Source organism: Medicago sativa, chromosome 6, assembly GCF_051527215.1.
Source record: "Medicago sativa cultivar Bolivia chromosome 6, Bolivia_mono, whole genome shotgun sequence".
Taxonomy (NCBI): Eukaryota; Viridiplantae; Streptophyta; class Magnoliopsida; order Fabales; family Fabaceae; genus Medicago; species Medicago sativa.
The window spans coordinates 74,305,163-74,330,301 of NC_140754.1; the positions used below are offsets into that span (position 1 = coordinate 74,305,163).

At 39.4% G+C, this 25,139-nt stretch overlaps 1 non-coding gene and 1 pseudogene across 1 annotated transcript; one reads left to right on the forward strand and one right to left on the reverse strand.

Annotated features, from left to right (window-relative positions):
- Window positions 1-18,977: 18,977 nt before the first annotated feature.
- On the forward strand, window positions 18,978-23,162 carry LOC146916796 (uncharacterized; annotated as a pseudogene).
- Window positions 19,533-19,639, reverse strand: LOC146916797 (small nucleolar RNA R71). The gene has a single exon (XR_015017164.1). It is a non-coding gene; the product is annotated as a small nucleolar RNA R71 (small nucleolar RNA).
- Window positions 23,163-25,139: the final 1,977 nt, after the last annotated feature.

Here is a 25,139-nt window from a genome sequence, read left to right on the forward strand (position 1 = left end):
ACCCAAACCTCAGCACAAGAACATTATTGGAACAAAATGGGTATTCAGAAACAAGCTGAATGAGCAAGGTGAAGTAACAAGAAACAAAGCCAGACTTGTTGCACAAGGGTATAGTCAACAAGAAGGCATTGATTACACTGAAACGTTTGCTCCAGTTGCAAGATTGGAAGCAATCAGGTTACTTCTTTCCTATGCAGTTAATCATGGCATAATATTATATCAGATGGATGTCAAGAGTGCATTTCTCAATGGTGTCATAGAAGAAGAAGTGTATGTTAAGCAACCTCCTGGATTTGAGGATATTAAATATCCTGACCATGTTTTTAAACTGAAGAAATCACTATATGGCTTGAAACAAGCTCCCAGAGCTTGGTATGATAGACTAAGTAATTTCTTAATCAAAAATGATTTTAAGAGAGGACAGGTTGACACTACACTCTTCAGAAGGACCCTTGGGAAAGATATTCTTGTTGTGCAAATATATGTTGATGATATAATATTTGGTTCTACTAATGCATCTCTTTGCAAGGAATTTTCTGAGTTAATGCAGGATGAATTTGAAATGAGCATGATGGGAGAGCTGAAGTTCTTCCTGGGTATTCAAATCAATCAATGCAAAGATGGAGTCTATGTTCATCAATCAAAGTACACAAAGGAGCTTCTGAAGAAGTTCAAACTTGAAGATTGTAAAGTGATGAACACTCCAATGCATCCTACGTGCAACCTGAGCAAAGAAGATGAAGGAACTAAAGTGGATCAGAAGCTGTATAGAGGTATGATTGGTTCTTTGTTATACCTCACTGCATCTAGGCCAGATATTTTATTCAGTGTATGCTTGTGTGCAAGATTCCAATCAGATCCTAGAGAATCTCATATGACTGCTGTCAAGAGAATCTTCAGGTATTTGAAGGGAACAACTAATCTTGGACTCCTTTATAGGAAATCCTTAGATTATAAGCTAATTGGATTCTGTGATGCTGATTATGCTGGTGATAGGATTGAAAGAAAGTCAACCAGTGGCAATTGTCAATTTCTGGGTGATAATCTTATATCCTGGGCTAGCAAAAGACAAACAACTATTGCTATGTCTACAGCAGAAGCAGAATACATTTCAGCTGCAAGTTGTTGTACACAACTACTTTGGATGAAACATCAGTTGGAAGATTATCAGATAACTGCTAACAGTATTCCCATTTATTGTGATAATACTGCTGCTATTTGTTTGTCTAAAAATCCAATTTTGCATTCAAGAGCAAAGCACATTGAAATCAAACATCATTTTATCAGAGATTATGTTCAAAAAGGAATTTTAGATATACAATTCATTGATACTGAAAATCAATGGGCTGATATATTTACTAAGCCTTTAACTGTTGAAAGATTTGATTTTATAAAGAAAAATTTGAACATGCACTTTGTATCTGATTAAATGCTTGCTTGCTCCTGAATAGGATTTTAGGTTCTGAAGTTAGTTCAGAAGCGGTAGTCCATCAGAAGCTCTTTATTGAGGTTCTGAGGAAAACTCGCTTCTGATGATGACGTCAGCATCTGAAGTCCAGAAGCTGGATTTGTTGCTTCTGAATAGTTGAATTAGTGGAAACGTTGGAAGTTACCTTTTAAAAAGTAACTTCTGGCCCACTAACTTGGTAGTTACTCTGTGAACTTCTTACGTGGCCTGTATGTGTTGGTGTATAACTAAAAAGGGCAATGATGATTTAAAGCTTTGAAAGTACTTTTCACGCGCCCCCAATTTTGTCATTAATGTTATGTTTGTTTGTCTCTTTTGAATTGCAATCGTTTTACTTTTAACACTTTGTCAATTCACACACTACTCACTCACAACAAACACATTTGCTCTCAAACCTTTTGCGAAGTAAGCGCATTCTCTCAAACTTAGAACCCTAAAATCTTCATCTTCTTCATATCCTCGTCAATCATCAAATGGCATCATCAAGCTCGCAACGAAAAGATTCAGTATCTACTTCAAGAATGGTCCCTGAATATGACTACAGAGGAAGAAGCATGAAATTGGAAGAATGGGATTTGCAGGTTCAGATAGAGAATCCAGTGGACTTTGATTCTCTGAATTTTCATAGGTGTTCAATCAGAAGCTACTATGAAGAGCAAGGACTCATGGATTATTTCAGAATGTTGAATGGACCAACATATGAAGCTCTGGTTAGACACTTCTGGGTAAGAGCAAAATTTTACAACAAAGCGGCATCCTTAGCTGAGGAAAGTCAGATGGTACTAATGTATCCTGAATTAGAAGGGAAAACAAGAGAAGAAATGGGTCTTGCGCCATTTGTTGAAGATGAAATCAGGTCCAGCATCTGTGGTATTCCAATAAGAATTGCACAATGGCACATAGAGTATGTTCTCAAGGCTGCAGCCTCTGGATACTACTCTGGAATTGATCTTTCAGATGCTGCTGAAAAACGCATTTGGAAAAAGCAAGCCAACTTGGTGATATACAATTCTGAGAAGGAGAAGAAATATGCTGAATTGAGCATGGAAACTAAGATGCTTCTGAAGATTCAGAATGAGAACCTGTTTCCAAGTGGTGACTGTGTGAAACCAAATCTAGCTCAGAAGGTCCTTCTCCAGCACTTCATCAAGAAGGAAAAGGTGAATGTGCCCAAATACATGTTCAAGTACTTGGTAGAGTGTTTGAAACAGAGTCAGCTACTGGATAAACCCTGGGTTCCTTATGGAAGACTCCTCTCAGAGATATTCTATCAAGGAGGTATCTTGGGCAGTCTCAGTCAATCTCAAGGCTTCACAGATCAGCTACTTGACACAAAAACTGGAAAATTCATTAATGCTCATACTCTCTTGAATATGAAGCTAATCAGTGAAGTCACCAAACTTCAAACTGATTTAAGTGAATCACTTGTTATGTCTGATCTTATGAAGGACTTTCCACCCATCTGCAAGAAGGATCCCATTGAAGTGCAGTTGTACTATATCAAGGAACATTTTGAGGCAACCAATGAGAGAATCAGATTGGAAGATATTCCAGAGGAAATGTATGGTGGTGCTCTGCCACGAGCCAGAGGCAGAAAGTCAAAAAGGAAGATGACTGCAGAGGAATATCTAGAGGTTGAACAACCTGCTAAAAAGGCAAAAGTTGCTTCTGACAAGCTCAAAATTGGTAGTTCATCAGTTCCTTCCATTGAAGAAGCCATTGAAGACATGGATTCCAGGATGATCATGGGTGTTGGCATTTCTCTTGATCAGCCTGCTATACCAAAGAGGAAGAGGAAGCCAGCCTTGAGGAGAACCAAGGATTTTCCTCATGTCACCTTAACAGCTCTAGCTGCTTCTGATTTGGAGTTAAAGGAGTTACAAGAGAAGAAGGCAGCAGCTGAAAAAGTCTTGGAAATTGCTGCTGAGCTACAAGAATCTGTAGTATCAGAAGCCAAGCAACTGTTGCAGATGTCCAGTGAGCCTACTAAGGAGGATTCTGATCCTGAACCAGAAAAGGTAATTAATATATCATCAGATTCCGCATCCAAATCATTATCAGATTCTGATGATTCTGATGATGATATACCCTTAGCTCAACTGTTTCGTAAACCAGTAAAAAGCCAATCAACATCAACCAAAACCAACGATAAGCCCTCTCAATCAACCACTTATGAACCAGTTGGTCACATAATTAATGAAAAGTTGGCTGAATTGGCTGAGCAGAGAGAAAGAGTCATTGATACTATTTTTCGCCTTCACCCTCAACCTCTTAACATACAACCTCTCAACATGATTCCTCCAGAAAATGTTGAATCTACCTCAGAAAAAGCCTCTGAAACAACTTCAGAAGCAACTGCTTCTGAAAATGTTGTTTCAGAAAACCCCCATCAACAAACACCTGAACCACAAAAACCCACAACACCCCCACAATCACCAATAGCTACCATTGACCCCCAACTCAACACTCAAACAACAACTTCACCACAACAACCACCAACTGAAACTGAATTTCAACCTTTACCTGAACACTCCCCAGAACCAACTCCCATGGATGTTGACATCTCTCTAGTCAATGTTCAAGCCTCAACCTCCACCACACACATTGATTCTGACCAGCCCTCATCTTCTAACACACAAACACTCCTTACCATTCCAGTTCCTAACCCTATTCAAGATTTAGAAATCAGTGATTTTGATCTTGAAACCCTTGATCATCCCCCACAAACATCTTGGAATCTGGATATATTAATTCTGAGCTTCTCACAATCTTGAGTCAGATGCACAATCTGGTGGATCAAAGAAGGACAATTGATCTCACAGGTGCATATGAAGACTCCTGGGCATCTCTTCAGAACCGGGCAGCTGGGTTTATTGAAGAAATCAAGGCCAAATGCATCAGAGTCAAGCAAGCTTCAGTCAGAAGGCTAATGGAGCAAGTGAATCAGAGTCTGAGAGTAAGAAGCTCTACACTGCTCCTGGCAAACCAGCCTTTCTTCTTTGAAACGGATTACTTGACCAGAGAAGCAAGGCTGTGTAAGCTTCTGAAGAAACAGATGGCACAGCAGCAGCAAGAAGCTAGAGAAAGGGAACAAGCTCTTCTTCAGAGGCAACAACAACTTGAAGAACTGTTGAAGAAGAAGATTGAAGAAATGGAAGAAATGAAGAAACAACATCAAACCAACCCTTAGTTGCACACCCTTGTGTTTTACTTTTTGTTTGTTGTGTGTTTTATTTTCTTAGTCCTTGCTTCTGAAATCATCTTGTCTTATTTCTTTTGCTTCTGAATGCTTACTGATTCTGACTGTTTAGCTGCTTCTGACAATTGAATATACATGATTTTTGCTCTGATTTATTTAGTTCATTGCTTAGTATACTCTCTCACGTTTGAGTTTTTCTCATATCTTTTTGTCTTTTGTGTTTAGATTTATTTTAATTTTTTTTGATAATGACAAAAGGGGGAGTATATGTGACAAGTATTTAAAGGCTCTGAGCCCCATTAATGGCATTTGAAATTTTTGAAAAACTTCTATCTTCTTACCTTATTGGTATAAGCTATGAATGAACGAAGGAGTATCAAAATTCAAGTAAAGTTAATTGAACCATTCTTCTTATCTATAAGTTAATTCTTTCAATGATTCAATTTTGCTTTTAAGCTCTGATAATATTATTGCGCGAAAAATGAATTTAATTAACCTGGATAGAACTTAGGGGGAGCTTACAAACCTCACCTTAAAGACTATCAGACTCAGGGGGAGTTTGAGCTTACAAACCTCAGATTCTGAGCTTACAAACCTCAGAACCCCAAAGTCAACTTGTTAATTAGATTAACAACAATTGATCAATTTTAAATACTTTTGTTTGTCATCATCAAAAAGGGGGAGATTGTTGGAACAAAATGTGTTTAACAATAAACCTTAAAGAGTTTTGATGATAACAAGGTATTAAAAATTGTAAATTGGACTAGCTAATTTTTGCTCAAGTGTACAGGACCATAATTATAAAGTTACATCATCATTGGTTCTGAATGAGCAAATAAAGAGCTATGGAAACAACAAAAATTTGAAGCTTGGACGCTCCTGAAGGCAACTTGCTCCTGAAGAAAAAGCGCTCCTGAAGACAAGCTGCTCCTGAAGAAAAAGCGCTCCTGAAGACAAGCTGCTCCTGAAGAAATAGCGCTCCTGAAGTAAGCTGCTCCTGAAGAATAGTGCTCCTGAAGACAAGAGGTCCAGAAGCTGTATCATCAGAAGCTGCAGAAGTCATCTCATCAGAAGCTGCATCATCAGAAGCTGCCTCATCAGAAGTCATTTCACCAGAAGCTGAATATCAACTGGATTTGCAAAGAATCAAGAATTGAAGAATTATCAATGCAAAAGCTGTCTATTGGATTCGAAAACACAAACAAAGGATTAGTGGAGTTTGCAACGGTCATTTCAAAGGTGTTTGAAGGCGTGTGTTTGCAATTTGGACGAAAGCGTTGACATTGTACTTTGTACGAATTGTACAACCACGTTCTCCACTACTCTGTTTTGTGTCCGAGCTACAGGACAAGAAAACAGCTCCAGAATACGGTTTCGCCTGCATAGATGTTCCTTTGGATAAGGAATGGATTTCAAATTTGTTCTTCATAGGACAACAACCAAATCAGGCAAAAGATCATTGGTGAAAGATCAAGCTTCAACAACGACTCTTTGGTGTGCTGGCAATTTCACAACGTCTCTTTCACACCTCTATATAAAGGAGTGAAGACCTAGAGAATTGGTAATGCAAGAACGCTGAACGAAAGACTCACAAGATTTTCACAAGTACCAAACCTCTGCTGAAATTGTTCTGCATTCACTTAGAATTTCTGTGTCTCAAAGTCATATCTTAGAAATTCTTAAGTCCATTGAGTCTGTATCTGATTTGTATTGTGAGCACCTCTGATTGTATATCAAGTGTTCAACCTTAAACAATTTTCTGTGTAATTTTGTTTAGTTAGGAAGTCTCTTGCAGTTGTGCTTGAGCAGGAAGTCTCTTGATTGTGTTCTTGAGCAAAGGAAGTCTCTTGCTTGTGTGCTTGAGCATTGGAAGTCTCTTGCTTGTGTGCTTGAGCATTTGTAATCAGATATTACTCATAGTGAAATCTCCTTGGAAGTGCAAGGGGGACTGGACTACTTCCGGATTGTGGAAGGAACCAGTATAATTGCTTTGTGTCGTTCTTCTTCTCTCTCTCTGTTTTATTCCGCTGCATTTAGATTCTGATCATCTCTTCAGAAGCTGTCTCACTTAGCTTCTGATCAGTGTATTCAGTTGTTTAGAGAATTGAAGAATTTTTCAAAACACAATTCAACCCCCCCTTCTTGTGTTTTTCTCACCTTCACTTTTGGTATTTTAAAAATTAATTCCGTGTTTAAAACTTTTTTACTCCCTCCGTTTCAAAATGAGTGTTGCTTTAGCCAAAAAAATTTGTTTCAAAATGAGTGTCGCTTTCAGTTTCCAATGCAATAATAACTTTTTTTTTTTCAATTGTACCCTCTAATTAATACTCTGTGCACTACTTTCAAAGTACTACTTTTAAAACTAACCAATAGTTAATAAGGATAATTTGGTAAAATAACCACTCTCTTTCTCTTAATCATTGCATTTCTTAATATGTGTGTAAACACCTAAAACGACACTCATTTTGAAACGGAGGGAGTAATTTTTTTGAGGAACTTTTATAATATTATGAACATGACTAAAAAACTATTAAAAAAATAAAAGTTGAAACTAGTGTGGAAACAAATGAGTACTCTTATTTGTAGGAATTTTGTTTGTTCGCATATTCATCTTTTGAGAATTTTATAAATATAATAAAATTGAATTAAGAAAATAATCTTGCAATAGAACACTATGGAAAATAAAAGACAGTAATTTAGACAAAAAGGTTAAGTAATTAAAAGTTATCAATGAACCCAAATCCTAACAAGAAATATGTTCGGATGAGTTCATCAGAAACTCAAATTGATAAAGACACTTTGAAAATTATAAACAATATCATATTACTCATTTTGGTTGATGTGGGATTATTTTTAGTGGCTCTCTTCTTGTTTAATGGTATGTCTTGTCTTTTGTGAATGACAAAATTTTCGGCTAATGGTTTAGCAATAATGATTGGTTATAATATTTGGCTAGCACATTTTTATCTTCCCCTCTAATTGATACCATTACAACACGATATGTGTTGAAGTTGGGCTACCGGCACATTGTTTATTGTCTATGTTGCAATTTTCTAAAGCACATTGGGTTTTATCTTGAGAATGACATATACTGCTACTTTAATTATGTAACATTGCGTTCTAGTTCAGCCAGAATTGGTGAGAGTAAAGCACGATATGTTTGGTTTTTCTTTCGTCATGCTAGTTTCCATAATTGACAACAAAAACATGAAAATGAGAAAGAAGAAGCCAATAGACTTAGGCTTTGTTTGGGAGTTTGGAGGGGAGCGGAGGATTTTGGAAAAAAGGAAGGAGCAAGTGGAAGAAATAGAAGACATTGAGAGGAGAGGGTTTTGGAGGTTAATTTTTTACTCATAATAAAAAATCCCCCTCATTTGGGGGAACTCAAAAATTGTATTGGGGGAGGGTTTTGGGGGGTTATGGAGGGTTTATATGAATTTTTCAAATCCAATCTATGTTGTTATTATATTCTTAAAATTAAAAGTATATTAATCATAAGTATTAGTTTATCATTCTCAAAAAAACTGTTTTTTCAAAAAAATGTGAATTTTTTGTCCATTTTTCTATATATTTCCAACCCCCCAAAGCCCTCCCCTCCCTTCCCCTCCAAACTCCCAAACAAAGCCTTAGTATAAAGACTCCTAAATTAAGCAAACATTTTACCAGTGTATCACTAAAACAGTCAGCATAAATTATTAACAGAATGTAAGTCACCAAGATGCATATGTAACACGAATTATTATCTATGAAAAAACAATTCAAATGGTTCTCTCTTACCAACCTACAAAGACAAAAATTATTCAACTGTTTAACAGACAACAAATGAAATTATAGACAAATACACTGAAGTTAACAAAACCTCAAAGTAATTCTCTAGAGCAGAAAAATATTGAGTCATGGACCAATGTTAAATTCACCAAGCTCTCCCCAATGATTTAGGAAATGAAAAGTTAGCGATGGTTAACTAACCTTGACGAAAAGATACACATTCTTTTCCACATGACCTCTCCAATAATTTTAGGATTGTCATAGCAGACCAAGGACCGGTCACATGTCTTTCCCTATAAAAAAATATCCCCACCTAGAAGTTTTTATGGACAAGAATTTTGTAGTGTGATAATAGTAAAAGATTTTGCATAAGTCCGTAAATTTATATGAAGTTATCACCTATCATATTTAAAATCCTTATTATTTATTTTCTCCTTCTATCCAAAATCCATTACATAAACAATTAACGCAACTATAAACTTCAGACTTCATTCAACAGTCTTTCCAATTCAATTGCAGGATACACCTGTAGTTCAACCAGTTAATACGACAATTTTAAAAGATATTCATTAAATATGCAAAACAACCTTCCACAAATTAAAAGGAAATATAGTTTACCACTTCGTAAAAAATGTGTAACTCAGTTTCACCTACAAACCTTCTATCTTCTTGTTTTCTTCTTCCAAGAAACCCGGTACCCCGTCCAAAGACAGATGAATTTAAGGGTTACAATCTCACCATCCACTAATGAGAGGTAGAACAATTGTGGAAGCTAATGAGTAATGACAAATATGTCACAATTAATTAGCAAAAAGTGACCCTTCCTATATAGACTTCAAGATATAACATGGTTCTTTCTTTACCGAATAGATACATACCAAAAAGCAGGACATTATAAATGATCAGGTCATACATGGACCAAAGTTAATCATAGCACCATATTTATTAATTTCCGCCGCATTTTATACTCCCTCCGTTTCAAAATACATGTCCAATTTTTGCAATGTGCACTATTCACTTGACTTACTTTGACCATATTTTTTTACTAATGTATAAATACAAATATTAGTATGTAGGATGTTGTTTGATTTGTCTCGACAAATATTTTCAAAATATTAAATTTTTATAATTTTTTACTTTAGATAATTAAAGATATTAACGGTCAAAATTGTGCATTGGCATATGTGAAGTTGTTGATTTGGACATGTATTTTGAAACGGAGGGAGTATTTTCCAACAAAGACAAAATCAAGGAAGGAACACACTTCATCGACACTAATCATTTATGGGAAAAATACACTCACCTCCCTTAAACTCTATGAATATGTTACTAACCTCCCCTCTATTTTCTCAATTGACAAAGACCTCCCCTACCGTTAACAACAACTTAGGTTCCGTTAAAAACCTGAAAACGTTGATCTCACATCTTTCCACTCTTTTTTTCTTTCCCTGGAACACTCAAGAGTTCAAATTTATACCTGGCTTTTCAGTTTCCTCCAAAGAAATAATACCAACATCTCTCTTCCACCATAGAAGAATCACAAAACGTATTGGGTATCTTTAATTCGCATCTTCTTTATTCTCTATAGCTATCCATTTATTTATTTATTATGTTCTTTAACCATCCCTTCCTATCCTACGATGATGTTTCCCATCCACTCAATTCTTTTTTGGTGCAATTATGTTGCAAGTTATTTGGATGAAAAAAAAAAAGGGGTGCTGTTCATAATTGGTTCGGTCAAAACAAAAACCAAATAATGGTAATGAATTTTTATGCAACTTGCTCACATGGAAATAAGATTCTGCAGGTTTCTTACAGGTTTTTTCATCAATTGAGAGCAGGTTCAACAATAGATTTGATATAAGGGAAGAAAAAAAAGTAAAAATTGAAAATCTTACAACAATGGAGAAATATTCAATCGTTTGTAGAGAAAGATTGCCATCATAAAAAGACAGAAGTATTCAATCGTTTGTAGAGAAAGATTGCCATCATAAAAAGGAGAGTACTATTTTAATTTCTAACAAAGTATTAACAGTGTTAAGTAAGAAGGGATGTACATGTATATTTTAAAAGAACTCAAGGGAGGTTAATATCTATTATAAAATTAGAGGGAATGTTTGTGTCATTAAAAGAGACCTCAGGGGAGGTCAGTGTAATTTCCCCATCATTTATCAATCTTTGTGTCTTCCCTTCAAAAATGTATGTCAAATGCAAATCTATATTTCATTGAAAAAGATTGGATTTGTGTCCTGGTTTAATGTCAACGTTAACAATATGTACATATAGAAAAATGATGGAGTTGTACAAAAAAAAAATGATGGAGTAAATTGTAGGAGTAAGACATTTGCACCCTTTAAAGTGATATAATTAAGGGATTAATTTGACAATAAATTAGATACAAGTAAGCGAAAGGATCAAGTCACTCAACATAATTTAAAACCATTGTTGTTTTTTTGCAATTCACAATTTCCATTAAGTAAATGTACAAACCTCTACAATTTCAGGAGGAAAATTAGTGTTTTAATCAAAAACATGTGTATATTGAAGTGAACTATTACTATGTACTAATGTGAATTATTTTAACCAGGACTTAAGAAAAGTTCATGAACAATTTGGACCGTGGCGTCCATAATTATAATGATTTTGCAACTACAAGATTTAGATTCCTTTGTAAAAACAAAACCAAAAGTTCAGGATTCCTTGCAATTGGGGATTCTTCGCAATCATGACATCAATGATTGTTTGATACATAATAATAATTTAGCTAGATTCAAACTCAATTTTTTGAATTATGAAATAAAAATGAAATACATTTTATTTTTACCACCAACCATCAAGATTTTAAACATGAATATTGGAGATACAATATTGATTAATTAGATAAAAAGCTAAGGATATCTGATTTTAAACATGAATCTTCGACATAATATTGAATTTTTTTTTTTTTGAAATTTGAACATAATATTGATTAATTAAATATAGGTATTTGTTAATAATATATGAGATTAACTTAAATCAATCACTCATCATTCATTCACACAACCTAGTCATCAACTTAAACTTTAAAGATACCTTGACCTATATAAACACTATCTACTACATTTTTTTTAGTCGATGTGTGATTATTTTTAGTGCCCCTTCCTTGCTTATTTAAGCTATAGAAGAAGAAATATAAACGAATAATTCAGCCACAACTTAAAATCATATTGTAAGCAACATTTATCCAATAACTCTTGCCGGTTTAATAAAACAGCACTGAACTCAATATTAAACTTTAACGAAAGACCGGAACCAAAACCATATTTAACACTGCTTTTATACCTAGATCTGTTCAACCATCATCATAATTAATCTAATTTTTCATTAGATAGCATATCCATCTCCAACCCAAGAAAAGATCATTAATCTCTTTAGTGGTTTATGTCTTCATTTTCATTTTATATCACTTAATTTTTCTACGATTAATTTTGTCTTCAATTTTTTTTTCTATCCTGTCTTTGTATCTGATAATTAATATTAATAGTTATTGATTTATTTAACCCCTCTGGCCCAGTGGAATACAATTATCGTGCATCAAATATTTGAAAGAATAAATAAAAATCTGGAAGAAGCTTGGACCGAAGTAGGTTTGTGGGAAATAATATAAAATAATATGGAATCCCTGAAAAAAATATAAAATAATATGGAAATAGTGTGACATCGTTCTTTCAGATCCTTGATTCGTTATCTCAACATAAGTTATTTCTGTTTGCAATGGAAGTGTATAAACGGCAAGTTGTGTGGCTGTCCGGTTAGCACATGACACATTTGCAGAATGGCAACATGTTTGGCGACAAAGTGAGAGAGCTGAAGCGGGTCGAGAGGGGGACGCTGCAAATCATATCTATTGTCAACGATGGCAACAGCGACTATCTATATCTATGTCTATATCTATATTAATTTAACAATTGATCGTACCTAATCAGAAGGTGACTGCCGGTGCTTTGAATGCGGTGGTTGTGACGGTGGTGGAATACGTCAGAATGCTTCTTGGAGCGAATGGGGGGTGTGTACCTGCAGACACTCTGACGCTCAAGTCAGTAGAGATCAGAGAGTGAGGGTTTTAGAGGAAGAAAGAGTTCTACCTTGGGGACTGCATTGAGTCCCCTATTTATAGAGGTGGAGGGTTGCAGAGCCGTTGAGGAGGCACACCTGGCTCTGGCGGTTACGAAATCGTGGGTAGTGTAACCGCCAGAGAGTTTATTGCGGGAACGTGCAGAATGTGCAAAGAGACGTTGGGGTTCGTTGGAACCGGTCTCGTTTGCTTCGTGCACCCCCCTCGCGGAGAGGGGGTATGTCGCGAGCAATAATGCCAAACGTGGAGTTTGGGCTTTGAAAGATATTGGGCCTAAGTTAATGGGCCAAGAATCCTTATGGCCGATCCAGAACAGTAGCCCCCCAAGTCGTTGCTCTTGATGAAGAGTGATGACTTAAGTGTAGGCGTTTTGCTCGTTTGAAGCCGACCCCAAGGGAAATTTAACTAGTATGTATTCCCTTGAAAGATTTTGTTAGCCGGATTGAAGCGCGCGCTGATTCGAGAAATCGTTTGCGAGGTCGATTGAGAGTGTTGAGAGAGTGGGTCGGAAAGGCTCGCCCATCTCAAAACTCTGCTCTCCCTCTAACGAGATAAGTTAGCCTTAATGTGGGGCTAAGTCCGGCATATGCGTGCCCGATTGTGCAAGATCAGACATTGAGATTCCCTTGCCAGGAAGTTTGGTCGGATGTCATTCCGCAATTAATGCCAACGTCTCGAGAGAGAGGTTGAGGAGACATGACCTTTGGTTTCTGAGTGACACGTGTGAAAGCTATTTGTAGCACTTGAGTACCTATAGTTTCCAGTGTGTTCTCGGTTTGAACTCCCGAGGTGTCATCATCACCGTTGATTGAATCCTGACGTTTGGAGAACCATAGTGAAAGATCAGAACCATCGGATGGATTGGTTTGATAGAATCTGGACCGTAGGAGCGGTATTTTGGAGGAAAAGTCGCAAGTGAAGGGCTGCACCGGATGGACTTCGTGACTTTTGGGTGGTTTGAGAAACGAGTATAAATAGTCCAAATGTTGTTTGGAACGTCACTGCGTTTCGACTTCTCAGAGACTTAGAGATTTTTTCCACAGTTTCCAAAAGTGAAGTTCTTCCAAGTTTTTTCTTTCTATTTGCAACTCCAACCCCTTCCTTTTCACAGGTAATGTTCTGATGACTTATCTTTTTGTCTTTGCATTCTTAGTTTCTGTTCTTTTTAGAAACCGTAGGAATGTATGCTTCTATGGCAGAAGTAGTTTGACTCGGTGGTTTCCGCCGTTGGTTAAGGTGGTTTCCACCGTGCATCAAAAGATTCTGTAGATATGCTGTCTGTTTTCTACTAGTGTTTTAGAAGAACATTGGCGACAGGCTTAGGCTTCATCCATAAGCTTTGTAGATCCCATCGTTTTCTAATGGTAGCGACTTGATCCCTTCCTTGCCGTGACCGACCTGATGGGTGAAGGAAGGGTGGATCTGAATGTTGGATTCACTTTTTCCCTTGCTTTTTTCAGGTCTACCATGGCAAATGAGGAGTTGCTGCGTCTGTTGTTTTACGGCCTGGAGAGGAGCCTTTGGAAACCGAATCTGTGTTTGCTACCGATGGCGTGGGTGAAGCCCCCTTTGATATCGTCGGAGATGTGAGGGACTGGGAGCTGTTTTTGCCGAGCACATCTAACAGGGTGTGTTCGGAGTATGAAAACTATGTCTTTCCCATGTATGAAGTGGATTTCAAAGACATGGGTTTCCAGCTCCCTTTCTCTAATTTCCAGCGGGAAGTGCTTCGTTGGACTAAGCTGTCACCCACCTAGATTCATCCAAACTCTTATGCTTTTATGAGGGCCTTTGAGTTGTTATGTGATTATCTTCGCATCCCTGCTTCCAAAAATGTCTTTTCTCCTTCTTCACCGTGCAACGGGGCGCGGATTGGGTTTCTTTCCGTCAGACCCAGACGATGTTTGAGATTTTCGCCGAAAAGGTTCGGAACTTCAAAGAGCGTTTCTTTTTGATACGGCCGACGAGCACGGCTGCTTTGGACAACCTCTCGGAAGCCGCTAAGGATGGCGAGCAGGAGCGCCGTCCTTTCTTCCACTTGTGCTGGTCTCAGGACCATTTTGCCTATGAACCAAGGGACTTCGGGCGAACCATTGCCAATCTGAATGACGAAGAGAAAGGCCTTCGTCAACAACTTTGGGCTTTCATTGAGTCCCTTCCCCAGAGGGTTAAGACTGACAGACGGGGAAACCCTTTGATGAGTGCGGACGGGACGCTAGTAACAGAGCCCCGCCTCATCAATACTTATGAGTTGTTGACCTCTGATGATTCTGATGCCTACCTTGGTAGTTTATTTTCTTTTTGCTCTTGCCTTCTTGCTGCCTTCTTACTTTGTTTCCCTTAACTGACGAAGTTTCTTTGTCTATGTTGCAGAGAAAATGAAAAAGGATTTGGGAGCCCTTGTGAACGCGGCGAGCAAAAAGATCTCGGCCAAGAAGAAGCGCCAGAACGTTCAGTCTCTGGAGCACCTTATAGGCGGCTCCAGTCCTAGCTCCGCCTATGGTCCTGCGGTGGACTTGGAAGGCGACGAGCCTTCTGAGGAGTTGGTGCAGGATCCCGCGAAGAGGTAGCGGGTGAGGATGTCTTTCGAGGATCCAATCACGCCGATTAAGGCCGTTCCCGTCCGCTATGAGAAGGGATACTTTCTCCAGCTTCCGAAAGTGTGGTCCGAGCCTGAGCTGTGTGGCCCTCAATCGACCCTGTTCTTGGATGATCCTGAGCTGAAGATCGTCTAGGATCTGGGTCCAGCTGGCCGGAGTAAGGCGATAACTGATGGGGTTATTGCCACCATGAAGGCTTTGGAGGTCGCTGCTGCCCTGAACAACGCTTCGCTGTACAGTGAAGTTCGGGTTGATGCTCTGGTGCGGGAGAGGGATGCTTTGACCGCTAGGGTGGCTGTTCTCGAGGAGGATCAAAGGAGCAAGAGGTTAGTTGCGGAGGAGCGTGACCGTCAGCTTGCTTCTTTGAGGGAGCAGTTTTCTGGAGCTCAGACTGCTCTTGAGCAAGCAACCGACTCCTCTCGGAAGCTGACTAAGGAGAAGACGTCTTTGGAGGAGGCTCTGAAGAAGGCGGATCTTCCTGGAGAGGATGAGGCGGAAGACCTTGCTGTCCTGCGGCGCGCCGGCCTTGTGGACATGATTGGTGAGTGAAAGGAAGCTTGGTGGACGCTGTCAAGCTTGGTTTTAAGCGGGCGGTGGCTCAGCTGAAGGTGGTGAACCCAGGTATCGAGCTGAACGTCGAAGGAATTCATCCCCTTAGCGAGTTGAACGATGGGGTGATCACTCCGCCTCTTGCTCTAGAAGAAGAAGATGGGCATGTTGATGAAGCCCAGGCCTGACGAGGCCTTGTAATTAATTTCTTCTTAAACGACCAAATTTCTTCTTTAGCACCTTTATAATATAATTGTATTATTCTCAATTACACTTGTATGATTTGCTTTCAAGTATAATGTTTTGAATTTAAATGCTCTTCGTGCGAGGCTTTTTTATACTGTGTGAAGCATTTGTTGAGAGCGAATTATCTATCTTGTGTGTTTGACAGACTGCAATAATTCGTATGCTCTTAATTGTTCAACTTGTAAACTTGTCCGCTTTTGAGCTGCGAAGCTCTTAAGTCGAATGTGGCGGGATGAACTACCCCCCGCAGTCGTTATTTCGACGAAGTGATTTAATGACTGGAGAGTTTAGCATGTCCGCCTAGTATTTTTTACTTTGACTTGATGAAACCAAAGTTTTGCCTTTTGCCTCCTAGGTAGTAAGTTACTTTGCTTGGAAAGTTCTACCTTTGCGTAGTTTGTAAGGAAGGGCTTAGGCAGGAAATTTTCTAACTGTTTACGTGGAGTATTAGTCAAAAGTATTGCACATCCAAGAGATTGTTTATCTGAATGTGTGTCCAAAGCTATGGACTTTGTACAGTGGATGAACGAGAGAACTGTGCTAAGTTCACCGCACTGAGGCGTGAAACACCCATCGCGAGCTGGGTTTCTACCTAACATGCCGAGCAATGATGTCGTAGCGGTAAGCGTACATACTGAGGAGTAAGAGCGTTTGTTGTGTAAATCCCTCTTATCCTTTTTCTTTTTGGATTCGGAGTGGCACGACTTTCCTCTTCCGTTTATTTGCTCGACAGGGAGCGACGAGTTCATTGTATGGAACTAAGTACGTACATTAGAGTAAATTGGTGATGTTTGCCATCTAAGTGTAGTACTTTTTGAGTTTTTCTGCATTCCAAGTTCTTGGAATATCGTTTTGATGAAGGTCTTCGAGTCCGTAGGCTCCTGTTCCGGTCTTCATCCTGATCCTGAAGGGACCATCCCAGTTGGCGGCGAGTTTCCCTTCTTTGGAATCCTTATGGTTTCGATGGAGGACGAGGTCGCCTACTTCGAATTCCCTTTTTATGACCTTCTTGCTGTGACGAGCGGCTATTTTTTGTTTTAGCGCTGCTTCTCGCAAGGTCGCCCCAATCCTGACTTCGTCGACGAATTCGAGCTCTTCAGGTAGATTTGCCGTGTTGGCTGGGAAGTCAGTGCTGGTGTCGGTACGCCATGTGAGTTCAGTTAGCTCAATGGGTAAGATTGCCTCTGTCCCATACGTGAGTCGAAAAGGTGACTCGCCAGTTATGGAATGGGGGGTAGTTCTGTAGGCCCAGAGGACTTCGTGTAAATCTTCAGCCCACTGAGTTTTGGCCGTGTCTAGCCTTCTTCGTATTCCTCGCAGAATGACCCTGTTTGCAGCCTCAGCGAGGCCGTTGGCTTGAGGGTGTTCGACGGAGGTGAAGCTTTGCTTGATGCCGATATTCCTTAGGTAGTCCTGGAACCTTTGGTTCGTGAACTGTGTATCATTGTCGGATATCACTAATGCTGGTACTCCAAATCTTGCCAAGATGTTTCTTTTGAAGAAGCAGAGTATGTTTTTAGCTGTGATCTTGGCCAATGGTTCGGCTTCGATCCATTTGGTTGAGTAGTCGATTGCGACTACCAGATATTTAAGTTGCCCTGTGGCTTTGGGGAATGGTCCCAAAAGTCCGATGCCCCACCATGCAAAAGGCCAAGGGGAGACCAAGGATGTTAGCTCAGCAGGGGGTCCTAGGTGCATGTCCCGGTGTCGCTGGCTGATGACACTAGGTCATATAGCACTGTTGCTTTGATTTCTATGTAATTTTCAGTTAAGTTCAGGTGATTTGTATGAGTTATGAGCCACAGAGAGGTGAAAATTCAAGTGCACAAGTACATGAACCATCGTACTACGATCTGTAGCATCGTACTACGATCTGAAGGCGTTTTGTATGGCTGAGGTTACTGTAAAAATCGTAGTGCGATGTGCTTTCATCGTACTACGATGTCAAGGAGCGTTGATTGATGATCTGGTTTAATGAGGCATCGTACTACGATATACCAACATCGTAGTACGATATTGGCGTGACACAATTTTTTCCTATAAAAGCCAGAATGTTCTCTTTGCAAAGGGTGGAGAATTTTTACGGAGAAAAGCTTGAATTGGAGTCTGAAGCATTGAGCCAACGGTGGGAGACCATCAAAACTCATAGTCAGTCATCACTTGAATGTAATGAATCCTTCTTTATCATTTGCTATTTGTGCTTTAGCCATGAGTAGCTAGATCTATTGTGATTAGGTCAAGAGATGATTCTGTAATAGCTCATTCGATGTAACCTGAAACTCTTACATTCATGAATTTCAATCTAGTTTATTCAGCATAAATTGTTCTCATTGCTTTTATGATCCTGACCAGATATAATTGATCTAAGAGATTAGATGACTATTGACACTAGCGTTTATCTCAGAAAATATTTATGTTGTTCTTTCTAGCGGACAATCTAGGGATAGAGCGTTGTTAGATTGTGATCATTGAATTAACGAATCGATTAGCCTTTGATGATTATAGGTTCACCTAAGGGATTAGGGAATTATAATTAGATAAGAGGACTTAGGATCAAGGGATTGACCTAAGTTAAATTGTTAATTTGTCGTTGACTTTGTGAAATTCGTGAATTTAAGATTACAAGTTACTTAATGGGTGATGTATAGATGAATCGATTGACCTAATCATCTCTTTAAACATTCCAAAAACCAACTTTATTTCTGTTAATTTTAAATTACAATTGCACTTAAAATCCAACTGCCTAGGGCAAACCCCTTATTTAATCACATCTTAGCGAAGACGTTTTTGTTTAGTGGAAATCAAAACAGTCCCTGAGGATACGAATTATTTATTACTTCGATATAAATTAGTACACTTGCTAAAATTGTATCAAGTTTTTGGCGCCGTTGCCGGGGACTGTTGATTAATTTCAACGAGGCAACAACGTTAATTGTTAAGATTTTTGTCATTTAAATTTTTATCGGTAATTAAAAAAAAAAATATCTATTTATTGTTGTGGTGCAGTGCTACTAAGGTATTCTTTTGCTGTGTATGCGAGGTAGAGTCCGACCTGAGGACTTGCAGTTCAATCCGGAGATCGAAAAGACCGCAAGAGCTAATCGAAAAGCAGTTCGGTTAGCTAAAATAGCTGAGAGTACAAGCCAAGGTTCTTCATCAACGGAAAGTCAGGACGTTGAGTCTGAACCTGAAGTCATAATCATGGGAGACGCACAACCACAAAGACCTATGATGGGGGACTATGGATTGGATGCCAACCGTGGCCATCTAACTCATGTCTTCCAACCAGCTAACCCGGTAGCTTTTGACATTAAGAGTTCTGTCCAACAAAACCTTAAGGAAAACCAATATGATGGGCGCGATGACAGAAGCCCTCATGAGCATCTGAGCCATTTCCATGAAACTTGTCAGTTTTGTGTGCCACCCGCTAATGTCACCGAGAGCCAAAAGAAGCTTAGACTATTCCCTTTCACTCTAACCGGTAGAGCCAAAGATTGGTTGCTGTCCATACCTAGTGGAACCATTCAAACTTGGGATGAGCTTGAGCTCAAATTCCTTAAGAGATTTTTCCCTATGTCAAAATACTGGGAGAAGAAACATGAGATCACCAACTTTAAACAAGGGGAGGGTGAGACCTTGTATGATGCTTGGGAGCGTTTTAACCTTTTGCTTAAGAGATGTCCTGCACATGGCTTAGATGAAAAATCTTATCTTCAAGTCTTTACCGAAGGGTTAACCGCTAACCATAGAATGTTCTTAGATGCATCTTCAGGTGGAAGTATGAGAACCAAAACTGATCACGAAGTCCGAGACCTGATAGAGAACATGACCCAAAATGAGCATCGAGCTGATGCTGAGAAAAAGAAGAGGGGAATGTTTGAGGTGAGTGACAACACTGCTATCTTGGCCAATCAAGCAGCCATGAACAAACACCTTGAAACCTTGTCTAAACAAGTCCAAGCAATAACTTTGGGACAAACACAAGCCCAACATGCCCAAGTACAACAAGTGCAACAAAGGTGTGATTTTTGCCAAGGAGATCATCCAAATGGTGAGTGTACCTTAGAGGGATCCAGTGAGGAAGCCAATTTCATGGGAAACTATCAAAAAAATAATCCCTACTCTAACACTTACAATCCTGGATATTCCAAACATCCTAACCTGAGTTACTCCAACACAAATACCCTTAACCCTCTTCTTCCTAACCCTCAACGCCAACAACCGCAGCAACAACAAAGACCTCCAGCAGCTTGGGAAGAGGCCATGACCAAATTTATGCAAATGACTCAAACCAATTTGGAGGAGATGAAAGCAAGCCAGGAAGCTGAAAGGAAAAATAATGAGGCAGCCCGAAAAATGTTTGAAACTCAAATTGGGCAGATGGCAAAACAGATGGCTGAGCACACTAAGGGAGGATTTTCAGGCAACACTCAAGACAATCCGAAAAGCAATGAGAGCTGCAAGGCCATTGAGTTGAGAAGTAAGAAGGTGTTGACACCTTTGCCCCCAAAGGTGACTAAAAAGAATGAAACAGTTGAGGTGGAGGAGGATGAACAAGAAATAGTTGAAAATGATAAAGGCGTAGTTGAAAATGAACATGAAGAGAAAAATTCAGAGGGAGAAAAATAGAAAGAGGGAGAAAAAAGTGAGAAGTTGATTGATGAGGAGTCTATGTTGAGGAAGACGAAGAGCCAGCTCCTTGAAGAGGGTGAGAAGAAACAAGTTGTCCCTTCTTATGTGAAATTGCCTTATCCGCATCTATCAAAGAAGAAAGAGAAGGAAGCAGGCCAATTCAAAAAGTTTATGGAGCTATTTTCTCAGTTACAAGTGAACATTCCTTTTAGTGAGGCCATTGAACAGATGCCGTTGTATGCAAAGTTTATGAAGGACTTGCTAACCGGAAGAAGGAAACCTAGAGATGGTGAAAATATCGCCTTGTCAGAAAATTGCAGTGCCATCCTTCAGAAGAAGCTACCTCCTAAATTGAAAGACCCAGGCGCTTTCACCATCCCTTGCACTATTGGGAAGGTGAATGTCGGGAGAGCATTATGTGATTTGGGGGCTAGCATTAATCTGATGCCGCTCTCTATGATGAAAAAGTTAGGATGCGGGGAGCCTAAACCAACAAAGATGACTCTCACGCTAGCTGATCGTTCTATTTCTCATCCTTATGGAGTGTTGGAAGATGTATTGGTAAAGGTAAATGAGCTGATGTTTCCTGCTGATTTTGTTATTCTAGACATGGAAGAAGATGAGGAGACACCTTTGTTGTTGGGAAGACCCTTCTTAGCAACGGGAAGAGCCTTGATTGATGTTGAAATGGGCGAGTTGATACTACGGTTTCAAAATGAACAAGTGGTATTTAATATCTTTGAGGCCATGAAGCATAGGAATGATCATCCTCAGTGCTATAGGGTTGATATGATTGATAGCCTAGTTGATGAAACAAATCTAGAAGAAACTCCTGTGCAACCATTAGAAAGAGTGATGGCAAATTCGATTGAAGTTGATGAGAAGAACACTAATGATGAAGTTGAGGAGTGTGTGCAGCAATTGAAGGCATTGAAAGTTGAATCCTCAAGCAGAAAATTTGAAGTTTTAGCAGCAAAAAGTGAGGAGAAAACAACTGCACCAGAATTGAAGGAACTCCCATCCCATTTGAAGTATGTGTTTTTAAGTGAAGATGCCAGCCATCCAGCTATCATAAGTAGCACCTTATCCTCTCTTGAAGAAGAAAAGTTGATGAGAGTTCTCAAAGAAAACAAGGCAGCTCTTGGGTGGCACATATCAGATTTAAAGGGAATCAGTCCAGCCTATTGTATGCATAAAATTCATTTGGAGGCTGAATATAAACCGGTGGTCCAACCCCAAAGGCGCCTTAACCCCACAATGAAAGAGATGGTCAAGAAAGAAGTCCTTAAGTTGTTGGATGCAGGCATGATTTACCCAATTTCAGATAGTGCATGGGTGAGTCCGGTGCATGTGGTACCCAAGAAAGGAGGGATGACTGTGGTGGCAAACGAAAAGAATGAGTTGATTCCCACTCGGACAGTGACAGGTTGGAGGATGTGCATCGACTACCGAAGGCTGAATCAGGCTACTAGGAAGGACCATTTTCCGTTACCTTTCATGGACCAGATGTTGGAGAGGTTGGCTGGACAGGCCTTCTATTGTTTCTTGGATGGATATTCGGGGTACAACCAGATTGCGGTGTCGCCGGAAGATCAGGAGAAGACAGCGTTCACATGCCCATTTGGTGTGTTCGCCTATCGAAGAATGCCCTTTGGATTGTGCAATGCACCAGCCACTTTCCAAAGGTGCATGCTGGCCATCTTTGCAGACTTGCTGGAGAAGAATATAGAGGTATTTATGGATGACTTTTCTGTTTTCGGTAAGTCCTTTGATGATTGTTTACATCACTTGGATGTTGTTCTTAAGAGATGCATTGAAACTAACCTTGTTTTAAACTGGGAAAAATGTCACTTTATGGTGACGGAAGGTATAGTTTTGGGCCATAAAATCTCTGGGAAAGGCATCCAAGTTGATCAAGCAAAAATTGAGGTTATAGAGAAACTTCCTCCTCCCGTCAATGTGAAGGGGGTGAGGAGTTTTTTGGGGCATGCTGGATTTTATAGGCGATTTATAAAAGATTTTTCAAAAATTGCTAAGCCCCTCTGTAACCTCCTTGTTAAAGAAAATGATTTTTTTTTTGATGCTGAATGTTTGGAGTCATTTTCATTAATTAAGAAAAAGTTGGTCACTGCGCCGGTAATCATTGCACCAAATTGGGACCTCCCATTTGAACTCATGTGTGATGCAAGTGATTACGCGGTTGGAGCAGTGCTTGGCCAACGCCATGAGAAATTTTTCCATGCCATTTATTATGCAAGTAAAGTTCTGAATGAAAATCAAGTCAATTATGCAACTACTGAAAAAGAACTGCTTGCTATAATTTTTGCTTTGGAAAAATTTCGCTCGTATCTCATTGGATCCAAAGTTGTTATTTTCACAGATCATGCAGCCCTGAAATTTTTGCTTACAAAGGGGGACTCTAAACCCCGGTTACTGAGATGGATACTCTTACTACAAGAGTTTGATTTGGAAATTCGTGATAAGAAGGGAGTGGAGAATGTGGTAGCTGACCACCTCTCCCGATTGGAGAATGAAGAGGTCACGAGGAAAGAGAAGGCAATTGAGGCCGAATTCCCTGATGAATAGTTATTCGTGGTAGCTGAAAGACCATGGTTTGCAGACATGGCAAATTTCAAAGCAGGGAACTTGATTCCCGAAGAGTTTACATATCAGCAGAAGAAGAAATTCTTCAAGGAGGCTAACTTTTACGTGTGGGATGACCCATACTTATTTAGGACTAACGCTGATGGTTTGTTGCGTAGATGTGTTGCAGGTGATGAAGTGAAAAGTATTATGTGGCACTGCCATAGCTCAGCTTATGGAGGCCACCACAGCGGTGAAAGGACCGCAGCCAAGGTATTACAAAGCGGCTTTTGGTGGCCAACTCTGTTTAAGGATTGCCAAGAGTTTGTCAAACAATGCGATAAGTGTCAGAGAATAGGTAACATTTCTAGGAGGAATGAGATGCCCCTCAAGGGAATCCTTGAGATTGAACCATTTGATTGTTGGGGCATCGATTTCATGGGTCCATTCCCATCCTCCTACTCTAATCTCTATATCCTTGTTTGTGTGGATTATGTGACCAAATGGGTGGAAGCTGTGGCCTGCATAGCTAATGATGCCCATACGGTCGTTAATTTTCTAAAGAAAAACATTTTTCCTAGGTTTGGGACCCCTAGAGTTTTGATCAGTGATGGGGGGAAGCACTTTTGCAACAAATACTTGGAAAGTGTTCTTGCAAAATATAATGTGAAGCATAGAGTTGCTACTCCCTATCATCCTCAAACTAGTGGGCAGGTAGAAGTGTCTAATAGACAATTGAAACAAATCCTTGAGAAAACAGTTGCATCATCTAGAAAAGATTGGTCTAAGAAACTTGATGATGCATTGTGGGCTTACAGAACTGCGTTTAAAACTTCCATTGGTTTCTCACCATTTCAGTTAGTTTATGGGAAGTCTTGTCATTTACCAGTTGAATTGGAACACAAGGCCTATTGGGCGATTAAATTTTTAAACTTTGATCACACATTGGCTGGTAAGGAAAGACTTCTTAAACTAAATGCATTGGAAGAAATGAGGTTGCAGGCGTATGAGAATGCGTCGATTTATAAAGAAAGAACAAAAAAATATCATGATCGCAACCTTGTTTCTAGGGAGTTTTATGCTGGGCAACCAGTGTTGTTGTTCAATTCCAGGTTAAAGTTGTTTCCAGGAAAGTTGAAGTCCAAGTGGTCCGGACCGTTTATTGTGAAGAACGTGTCCCAAAATGGAGCTGTGGAGGTGATGACACCGGACGGTGAAAGAAGCTTTAAGGTGAACGGACAAAGGCTGAAGCCCTATCATGGAGGTGACTTGCCCAAGGAAAGAGTGGGCTTGGTACTCACCGACCTTTAAAAGGTCGTCAGAAGTCAAGCTAATGACGGAAAACGAGCGCTGAGTGGGAGGCAACCCACTGAATTTTGTTTCAGGTAATTTTTCATTTCCTGTGTAGATATACATGATAAAAAAAAAAAAAAAAAAAAAAAGAGCTTTTCACAGTGATACAGAAGGAACAATTACAAAGTTTTTCAAAGAGGCTTAAGAAAAAATCTTCCAAGTGACGCATCGTACTACGATATGATTCATCGCAGTACGATGAGATAAGCCAAACAAGAGGGGTTCCTTCTGGAAAAATCGTAGTACGATATCCAGAGATCGTACTACGATGGTTGAGTCAAGAAAAGTCAAAACGAGCACATAAATCGCACTACGATATTATATATCGTACTACGATATTTAAAAAAAATAGAAAATGCTCATCTCTGGAAATATCGCAGTACGATACAGGGACATCGTACTACGATCTTGAACTTTTTTCTGTGTCCCTAACGGTTACAAATTACATCGCAGTACGATATACACCATCGTACTACGATATCACTTTCCTATATAACCTGAAGCCGCACCATTGCATGCCATTTTCACACCAAACCAGCGAAGCTCTGTCAAAACTTCCTCAAAAATTCTCAAATCCTCAAATTAAACCCAATCTTCCTTGAATCTTCATCCTCATTCACCAAACCC